The following is an 8,466-nucleotide window of genomic DNA, read 5'->3' on the forward strand; positions in this document are numbered from 1 at the left end:
GCCGCAGCCGCCCGCTCCGGCCCCGAGGAGGACGCCGGCGAGCTCCATCAACTCCGGCGACTCCGGCCTCCTCCTCCCCTCGCGCCGGCAAGCTCCACCAACTCCAGCCGCCGTCGTCCTGGTCAACTCCGGCGAGAGTGCCGCCGCCTCGATCCGTGTGCCACCGAAACCCTAGATCTCGGGGTTGTTTTTTCTTCTAAGTCCCTAAAATTCTAGATCCATATGCTCTTGTTCATAGCCCCGTAACTTTGCATCCGTAGCTCCGATTCATGCATATAGCATATCAAAATGTTCATCTCAGAGAGTACATCATTTCATTCCATTGCATCATTTTCAGTTGAGTTCATCTTGATGCAAGAAATGCTGTTAGAAGAGGGCTACTTGAGTTAATTGTCAGATTTGCTACTCCATTTAGCTTTTTGTCATTTTTGCCATGATTATTGTGTGCATGATATGCCCTAATGCTCTACATATGTTTTGTGAAGGGTTTTGTCATCTTTTCAGAGGTGCAACCCATGTATTTTTGTGATGTGTGTGGTGACTAGCACAAGCTTGCAAAGTGGTGCACTTGGTAATTCTGTTTTCAGGGACTTAGCATTTCCACTAAGTCCTTGATCTGTTTAGCTCATGATGCCATATGTTCATGTTGTTTCCTAGTGATCCGTGCCTCTTTTGAGGATCATCAGTAAGGCTGTTTTGTTAATATTGTAGTGCTCTATCCATTCATGTCTTTGTTTGCAATTATGGAGCACCCTAGCTTGAGTCAATCGAGCTCTACTTTTGCTACTTTGTGAATCTGGGCAGATTGTCAACTTGTTTGCAATTTTGCCGATGATGTTGTAGTTGATCCGTGCATGCTATGCTATTGTTCTTGCCATGTATAGCTTGAATTTTGTGTGTTCTTAATAGATGTATGCTTAGCTTATCATGACTTGCACCGTAGTGAGTGCATCGAGCTCGTAAACATGCCTTCTTGAGATATATTTCAGCATGTGTCAGTTTTCACTAAGTCTGTGATCTGAATATGTTTTTGCTATGTTCACATGCTTGCAATTGTATTTTCTGATCCCTTTTGGCTCAAGGTCACTAAGGGACTTTTGTTAAGCGCTTTGAGTAGCTCCATGCCATGCTTTACTTTTCCATGTTCAGGTCTTGTAGCATATTGTTTTGTTGCTCCAAAGAGTGCTACCTGATCTGAAATTCCAGACAAGTGTTAATTTCACTTAAGTCTGAGATCTGTTTCCAATATGCATTTTTGCCATGCTTGTTTGAACCTGTTAATGGAAGAATTGGGCGTAGCGCAGTGCTAGACTTTTGTTAAGCATCTTGAATGCTTCCCTGCCATGTATTTTGTTGTCATGTTTGGGTGCTGTAGCATGTTCATCTCATTGCATTTAGATGCCTACTTGCTGTAAATCGCAGACCGGTGTCATATTTGAATCGCTTGCCATTTCCAAACCGTAACTCCGATTCCGGTGTTCTTTATATCATTTTCAAGCGATTTAATCTCATCTTTCCAGTGGCACACTTGGATTTCCAAGTTGTGGCCAGGTTCTTGCATTTCCTGTCAAATCTTGCATATGCATCCCGCATCGCATCCCGCATAGCATATCATCTTTGCATCATCTTGTTTGATCCTTGCACGTGGTTGATTGTGTCCTTGTTGCTTGTTTGTCTTGTTTGGGTAGAGCCGGGAGACGAGTTCGCTAACAAGGATCCCATTGAGTTTAATTTCGAGGATCCAGTCAACTCTGACAACTGTGGAGGCAAGATGATCATACCCTCGAAATCACTACTATCTTTGCTGTGCTAGTTTGCTCGCTCTTTCGCTATGCCAATGCTACGATGCCTACCACTTGCTTTCAAGCCTCCCAAATTGCCATGTCAAACCTCTAACCCACCATTGTCCTAGCAAGCCATTTGATTGGCTACGTTACCGCTTTGCTCAGCCCCTCTTGTAGCGTTGCTAGTTGCAGGTGAAGATTGAAGGTCGTTCCTTGTTGGAACATTTATTTACTTGTTGGTATATCATTATATATTATCTTGTTATCTTAATGCATCTATATACTTGGTAAAGGGTGGAAGGCTCGGCCTCTCGCCTAGTGTTTTGTTCCACTCTTGCCGCCCTAGTTTCTGTCATATCGGTGTTATGTTCCCGGATTTTGCGTTCCTTACGCGGTTGGGTTATAATGGGAACCCCTTGATAGTTCGCCTTGATTAAAGCATTTCCAGCAATGCCCAACCTTGGTTTTACCATTTGCCACCTAGCCTCTTTTTCCCTTGGGTTTCCGGAGCCCGAGGGTCATCTTATTTTAGCCCCCCCTAGGCCAGTGCTCCTCTGAGTGTTGGTCCAAACTAGAGTCCTGTGCAGCACCCCCTCGGGGAAACTCAAGGTTTGGTTTTAGTTGTACGGAGTGCTCATCTAAGTGTGCCCTGAGAACGAGATATGAGCATCTCCTATTGGGATTTGTCGGCACATTCGGGCGGTGTTGCTGGTCTTGTTTTAACCTGTCGAAGTGTCTTGAAGAACTGAGATACCGAGTCTGATCGGAACGTCTTGGGAAGAGGTCTATTCCTTCGTTGACCATGAGAGCTTGTCATGGGCTAAGTTGGGACTCCCCTACAGGGATTTGAACTTTCAAAAGTCGTGCCCGCGGTTATGGGCAGATGGGATTTTGTTAATGTCTAGTTGTAGATAACTTGAACCTTAACTTAATTAAAATGAATCAACTGAGTGTGTTATCGTGATGGCCTCTTCTCGGCGGAGTCCGGGAAGTGGACACGGTGTTGGAGTAATGTTTACGCAGGTTGCCCTCTAGTTTCTCGCTCGCGCTTTGCCTCCTCTTCTCGCTCTCTTTTGCGAGCAGGATAGCCACCATACTTGCTAGTCGCTTGCTGCAGCTCCACTTATATTTTAGCTTGCCTTACCTCTAAGCTTAAATAGTCTTGATCACGAGGGTGCGAGATTGCTGAGTCTCTGTGGCTCACAGATTACTATTACACCAGATGCAGGGCCTGATGAGTCCGCTCCAGGTGACATGCTCGAGCTCAAGTGGGAGTTCGACGAGGACTCTCAACGTTACTATGTTTCCTTTCCTGATGATCAGTAGCGGTGCCCAGTTGGGGGTGACCGGGACCGTGTCGCATGTTGGGTTATCTTTTATTTTGGCGCCGTAGTCGGGCCATGAGTGTTTGGATGATGTAATGTTATTTATGTACTTGATTGACGTGGCGAGTGTAAGCCAACTATGTTATTCTCCCCTTTATTATTTATATTACATGGGATGTTGTGAAGATTGCCTAACTTGCGACATATGCCTTCAATGCGATTATGTCTCTAAGTCGTGCCTCGACACGTGGGAGCTATAGTCGCATCGAGGGTGTTACAAGTTGGTAATCAGAGCGTTCCCCGACCTTAGGAGCCCCATTGCTTGATCGTTTTTAGCGGCCGAGTTGTGTCTAGAAAAAATGTTTTGAGTCATTTAGGAATTATATATCGAAAAGTTTAGGAATTCTTTTTACTTCCCAGTCTCCTCATCGCTCTGGTAAGGCATCCTGACGTAGAGTTTTGACTCTTCTCTTCTCAAATATCACTAAAAAAATTTTAGGATCACGCGGGTATCTTGGAATCGTTCCGATGATTTTATGATGAGAACATTGTCTTGGTGCCTCCTGTCAGGGGTTTAGTGGAAGTGTCCCGGGGAGTTGAGCTCTGAGGTGTTGTCGTCATAATTTTATCGTTGCAGTTCTGGAATACCTGAGTTTAGTACGCCGACATCGAAAATCTCTTTTATGCAGTTCGTTGGTGAGATAACCTCGACGCCACCCAGTACTGGGGCGGGAGTTCGGGAGTATCGCCATAACTTGTATAACGGATGCTTTTCGAAGGTTGATGTAGATGGTTTCCGAAGGTTTCTTGGTTATGTGTTGAAGGATGGATACAGCTGGATGTAGGATTTGCTAGATTTGAGTGAGATATTATGCTTCCCCTGTATCCCCAACACCTGATTGCATAACTGGAAAGGTTCGGGAGTTTCATAGGTGGGAATTCTCGTAGCTCTAGTTCTTCTTCCACGGATATTGGTTTGAGATTGGGATTTCTTACCGATTATTCGTTCTTGATCCGTACCTTGTTGATTTACTTCTCTACCTTAATTCTAAGTGGCTTCTCAATTTATGTATATGTGACCATTTCAAGAGGAATGCATTCTTTCATTTTGTTCGGATGTGAAGACTATATGTTGCAATTTTCATTCCGTTGGATTCAGCTTCAATATTTGTCTATCAATGTGCTAATGGATGTCAACCTCTTCAGGATGGCTCCTCCAATGTGCACGACTCCGAATCCTGATCCGCCACCACCTCCACCTCCTTCGGAGGCATGGCAAGCTGTGATGGCCGCAGCCAATGCAAACACACAGTTGATCATGCAAATTCTCCAAGAGCGCAATCAAGGCAACCAAGGGAATCAAGGCAACAATCAGAATCACTTTGCTACACTCAACCAGTTCCTTGCTAATGGGCCAAAGACTTTCAGCAATTGTGTTGAGGCAACCGATGCTGACGATTGGCTAGTGGATCTGTGCAAGCATTTCGAGTGCAGTAACGTCAAGCCTGAGGACTTTGTCAAGTTCGCTTCCTTCCAACTCAAAGATCAAGCTGCAGAATGGTTCCAGCAGTACAAGGACTCCAGAGGCGGACGTGTTATCACTTGGGATGATTTCTGTCAAGATTTCCGAGCTCATCATATCCCTCAGAGCGTGGTTGAAAGCAAGCGTGAGGAATTCCCCAACCTGAAGCAAGGCTCTTTGTCTGTCTATGACTACAACAAGTTGTTTCAGAAGCTCGCCCGCTTTGCCAAACAGGACGTTCCTGATGAGAAGAGCATGATATACCAGTTCAGGGGTAGTCTCAGAGAAGAAATTCAGCTCGCTCTTGTTCTCTTCGAGCCCTGGAGGTACGATGAGTTCTACAACATGGCACTGAAGCAAGAGGCTGCTCAGTTGAGGTGTCATGCTTCCAAGAAGCGAGTCAGAGATGTTACTCCTTCTTCCTCTACTCAAGTGGCCAAGCAGCAGAAGTATTGGCTTCCTCCTCCTCCGTTCCGTCAGCCGTATCAGCAGAAGAGCAAAGGTGGCAGTGGTTCTTCCCACTCACCCAACCCTGGCTTTCAGAACAAGACTTCGTCTCAAGCTCCAAGATCGAGTGCTCTGTATCACCATCCGCTTTCAGAGGTCACGTGCGACAAGTGCCAACAGAAGGGTCACTATGCCAACAAGTGTCTCAACCAGAGGCGTCTTCCTCCTCCTCCTCCTGTGAGATCGGCAAGTACAGCTGTGGTCAAGCATAACCCGAAGCACGCCAAGGTCAACTTGATGAATGCAGCTTAGGCAGAGGACTCATCAGATGTCATCATGGGTAACCTTCCTGTTAATGATATCCCTACAAAAGTTCTTTTTGACACTGGTGCATCGCATTGTTTCATTTCCAAACCTTTTGCATCAAAGTATGAGTGCGATTATCAGTATCTGCAAAATTCCTTGCAAATTGTGTCACCGGGGCAAGCAGATGACAGCTAACACCTGCGTCCCGGATGTTACTATCACATTGGGCGACTACAAGTTCCTTTCTTCCCCAATTGTTCTTGGTAACTCAGATATTGATCTTATTCTCGGAATGGATTGGCTTTCTAAGCACAAGGCACATCTTGATTGTGCTGCCAGGCAGATTCAATTGACTCATTCGTCTGAGGATGTAATTGTCTTTGCCGCTCGGGATAATACCATCCGTCTGTTTTCTCTCAATGAGAAGGGTGAACTCGATGCCATCTCTCAAATTCCAGTCATTTGCGAATATCAAGACGTCTTCCTAGAAGAGCTTCCAGGAATGCCTCCGCACCGGCCAGTTGAATTCGTTATTGATCTTGAGCCCGACACGGAACCTGTGTGTAAGCATCCTTACAAGCTCGGACCTGAAGACTTGAAGGAGTTGAAAAAGCAACTCGATATTCAAGAGAAAATGGGTCTCATCCGGCCTAGTTGTTCTCCGTGGAGTCATGGTGTTCTTTTTGTGAAGAAGAAGGATGGAACGAACCGACTTTGTGTCGATTACCGTCCATTGAACAAGAAGACCATCAAGAACAAATACCCACTTCCCAACATCAATGAGCTGTTCGAACAACTCAAAGGTGCCCAAGTATTCTCCAAGCTTGATCTCCATATGGGTTATCATCAGATTCGAATCCGTGAGCAAGATATTCCCAAGACGGCTTTCAGGAGAAGCTTTGGTTCATATGAATACACCGTCATGTCTTTTGGTCTCGTCAACGCTCCTCCGACGTTCTCTCGCATGATGAACTTCATCTTCAACGCCTACACCAATGACTTCGTTTTGGTCTATCTCGATGACATTCTGGTTTTCTTGAAGAACAAGGAAGATCATGCCAAGCACTTGCGTTTGGTACTCGATAAGCTTAGAGAACATCAGTTCTACGCCAAGTTCTCCAAGTGTGAATTTTGGCTCGATGAGGTTCTTTATCTTGGTCATATCATCTCTGCCAAGGGCATTGCCGTGAATCCTAAGAAGGTGTCTGCAATTGTGAATTGGGAACCTCCTCAGAACGTATAGAAACTCCATAGCTTCCTCGGTCTCGCAAGCTATTGCCGAAGATTCGTTGAAAACTTTTCTAAGATCGCGAAGCCTCTCTCAAATCTCCTCCAGAAGCACGTCAAGTACGTTTGGTCTCCGGAGTGTGACATTGCTTTCAACACTTTGAAAGAGAAATTGATCACTGCTCCAGTTCTGACTCCGCCTGATGAATCCAAGCCGTACGAGGTCTTTTGTGATGCCTCTCTCCAAGGTCATGGTGCAGTATTGATGCAAGAGAAGAAAGTTCTTGCCTATACATCTCGCCAGTTGAAGCCAAATGAGAAGAACTACCCCACTCATGATCTCGAGTTGGCGGCAGTTGTGCATGCTCTTTTGACTTGGAGACATCTCTTATTGGGAAGAAAAGTGGACATTTTCACTGATCACAAGAGTCTCAAGTACATCTTCACTCAGCCTAATCTCAACCTCAGGCAAACTCGATGGGTCGAAATGATTCAAGAGTATAATCCGAGTATAGATTATACTCCAGGCAAGGCCAATGTGATTGCTGACGCATAGAGCAGAAACTCCTATTGCAATAGTCTGATTCTCAAGCCTTATCAACCCGAGCTTTGTGAAGTTTTACGCAAACTTAATCTGCAAGTTGTTCCTCAAGGTTTCCTCGCCAACCTTCAAGTCTCTCCTACCTTGGAAGACCAGATTCGCCAAGCCCAGCTTCTTGATGCTATGGTGAAAAAGGTGAAGATTGGGATTGCCAAGAGTCAGCCCAAGTACAAGTGCTACCGCCTTGATGACAAGGACACTCTCTTCTTCGAGGATCGTATTGTTGTACCCAAAGGTGACCTCCGTAAAGTGATCATGAACGAGGCTCACAATTCTCTCCTCTCCATCCACCCTGGGAGCACGAAGATGTATCAGGACCTTAAGCAGGCTTATTGGTGGACTCGAATGAAGCGTGAGATCGCTCAGTTCGTGAATGAATGTGATGTCTGCAGAAGAGTGAAGGCAGAACACCAAAGGCCAGCTGGTCTCCGCCAACCTCTTGCCATTCCAGAATGGAAGTTTGACCACATTGAAATGGACTTCGTGACTGGGTTTCCAAAGTCCAAGCGTGGCAATGATGCTATATTCGTTGTCATCGACAAACTCACCAAAGTGGCTCACTTTCTGCCTATCAAAGAGTCGATCAGTGCAGCTCAATTGGCGGAACTCTATACCTCTCGGATTGTCTCTTTGCACGGTATTCCACAAGTGATCTCTTCAGACCGTGGCAGCATCTTTACCTCCAAGTTTTGCGATTCTTTTTAGAAGGCCATGGGCACTAACATCCGCTTCAGCAAAGCTTTCCATCCTCAAACTAGCGGTCAAGTCGAGTGTGTCAACCAGATTCTTGAAGATATTCTCAGGGCTTGTGTGATCTCCTTCGGCATGAAGTGGGAGGATTGTCTTGCATATGCTGAATTCTCCTACAACAACAGTTTTCAAGCAAGTTCGGGCAAGGCCCCATTTGAAATTCTATATTGCAGGAAGTGTCGTACCCCGCTCAACTGGTCTGAAACCGGTGAACGTCAGCTTTTGGGTAATGACTTAATCACAGAGGCTGAGGAAATGTGTAAAGTCATTCTTGATAACCTCAAAGCAGCCCAATCCCGCCAGAAGAGCTACTATGATAGTAAGCACCGTGATTTGGCTTTCGAGATCGGAGATCATGTTTACCTTCGCGTCTCTCCTATGAAAGGTACTCATCGCTTCGGTATCAAAGGGAAGATTGCCCCTAGATACGTGGGACCTTTCAAGATTGTCAGCAAGAGAGGCGACCTCGCCTATCAACTCGAGCTTCCTTCAAACTTTGCAAAT

This window comes from Triticum dicoccoides, chromosome 2A (genome assembly GCF_002162155.2).
Source record: "Triticum dicoccoides isolate Atlit2015 ecotype Zavitan chromosome 2A, WEW_v2.0, whole genome shotgun sequence".
Classification (NCBI taxonomy): Eukaryota; Viridiplantae; Streptophyta; class Magnoliopsida; order Poales; family Poaceae; genus Triticum; species Triticum dicoccoides.